Source organism: Nematolebias whitei, chromosome 8 (assembly GCF_014905685.2).
Source record: "Nematolebias whitei isolate Nwh7 chromosome 8, NemWhi1, whole genome shotgun sequence".
Lineage (NCBI taxonomy): Eukaryota > Metazoa > Chordata > Actinopteri > Cyprinodontiformes > Rivulidae > Nematolebias > Nematolebias whitei.
This window is the reverse complement of record NC_056505.1, coordinates 4,717,562-4,719,936: the sequence shown is the minus strand read 5'-3', so window position 1 is coordinate 4,719,936 and position 2,375 is coordinate 4,717,562.

Below are 2,375 nucleotides of genomic sequence, written 5' to 3'. Positions count from 1 at the left end.
GCCGCTGAGCCTCTGCGTCCCTCGCGCGCTCTCCCTCATCCGCCTGGAGGCGTGTACGGCAGGCCGTTGTTACATATAATCAAAGCAGACTTCAACCTGTTATGATTTCTTTGTTGGATTTCACCAGCTGAATTTCCTGTTGGTGAGAATTAACTTCCTACCAGTCAAAAATAAAATGAAACATATCTAAAGTAAGACAGTAAATATTATATTTGAAGGTGAAATTGTGCAAAGAAATTAATTTAAAAGTTGTTCAAAAGTTGTATGTGTATAGGAACACCTGGAGAGCTGGTGCAAAGAGAATAACCTTCACATCAATGTGATTGTGATGATCATGGACTTCAGAAGGAACAGAAGGTCTCCAGCTACAAGTTCTTGGGTGTACACATGAATGACAACCTCTGCTGGGGCAACACCAGCCTGATCAAGAAAGCTCATCAGAGACTCTACTTCCTCAGGCGGCTGAGACGAGCTGGTCTGGAAGCTCAGTCCTCACCTCCTTCTACAGGTGTGCAGTGGAGAGCATCCTGTGCTCCAGCATCAACGTGTGGCATGGAGGCTGCACAGCTGCAGAAAGAAAAGCTTTGCAGAGAGTGGTGAAGGCTGCACAAAAGATGTTGGAGTCAGCCTCCCCACCATCACAGACATCTACACCTCCAGATGCAGGAAGAGGGCCACCTGCATCATGAAGGACCCCACTCACCCAGCACACACACTTTTTGCCCCGCTCCCCTCAAGAAGGAGGTTAAGGAGCATTAAATGTAGAACCACTAGACTGAGGAACAGCTTCTACCCTGAGGCTCATGAATCTCTAACCAGAATAATCACTGAAAAATCACATCATGTTGCTGCTGATCTGTTTCATGTTGCTGCTGATCTGTTTCATGTTGCTGTGTTCATGCGTGCTCACACAGACTCATGTTCGTGCTGCTGTTCGGTGTAATTTTTTTATTGCTACAAGTGCTATTTAGTTGATGTATTTCTTAGTTCATATCTTAGATATTATTACTGTTCGTCTTTCACATTTTGTTGTTGGATGTAACTGGGACCCTGAGTACATAATTTTGTTCCACCACATGTACCACATGGGAACCTGGAATCCTTGAATCCTTGAAACAAGCTGGAAACCCAATCAGTCAGCTGGAAAATAATAAAATATTTCAGGTCATTTGATCTTTAATTTACAAACAATAAAAAGATTCAGTGAACACATTTAGAGATGTTGCTCAACATGTTACTCTTTGAATGCAACAACGTTGTGTTTTAACTCCACATAAGTGGACGACACCCTGCTCGTGGTGCTTCACACCCACAGATGATTATCGGTTCCCCCGAGCGTCTGCCCTGCTGCCATCACTTCCACTCACAGCAACAGAGTGGCAGGCGACCAGAACTGGTCCATCTGCAGCCGTCAGGTCACAGCAAGAAAAGAATCCCGTCACTGACGTCCACTCTGAACCTGGCCAGGGCCCGGCAGAGAACAGCTGAAGCTGTTCCGTCTCCCAATGACTGAAGAGTGCAGTGATTTGAGGAACTCGTCCTCCTTGTCCTGAGTGATTTTTTTTATTTCTCTGAGTAGAATAAACAAAAATCACTCTGAATAATATCACATTAAATGTTTCTTGTAGTGGAGATATAATGTGAGGCTGCTGAGCTGCAGCATCCTGACAGGAAACCTGCCTCAGTGTTTCCTGTTGTGTTGTTCATCATTTCATCAGTTATTAAACACAACGTTAATCTTACAGAGTGATAAGAAACACTTTGGGGCCTGGGAACGCCTTGGAATCCTCCCAGAAGAGCTGGAAGAGGTGGCTGTGGAAAGAGATGTCTGGGCCTCCCTGATCAAGCTGCTGCCCCCGTGACCCGACTTCAGAATAAATGGAAGATGATGGATGGATGGATGGATGGATGGATGGATGGATCATTTAATTTGATTCCATGAACACTTTTACTTTACTTGAAGTTTAAAATATCCAAAGAAAAAGTAAAAAAAGTAAAACAGAATGTGAAGAAATCTTCAACTTTCTGTACATTTTTTAAATAAATCCAGAAATGTGGTAAATCTAAAGGAGCTGCTTTATGTGAAAACATTAAACTTTAATTCTCCAAAACATCTGCTCAAATGACTCTTTTTTTTAAAGTAACAAACATCTGGAGAAAACTTATTTTTCGTCTATATATATATATATATACACACATATATATATATTTTTATTTATTTTTTATTTATTTACACTTTATTTATACAGGTAGTCTCAAGAGAAACCTGTTTAGGGAGCAGATGGTGGGGGTTAAGGGGCCCAAAGTGATGTGAATGAGGGTGGAGGCAGGTGTGGGTGTTTCACCTTTTCCACCTCTGCGCCACCACTCCCCCA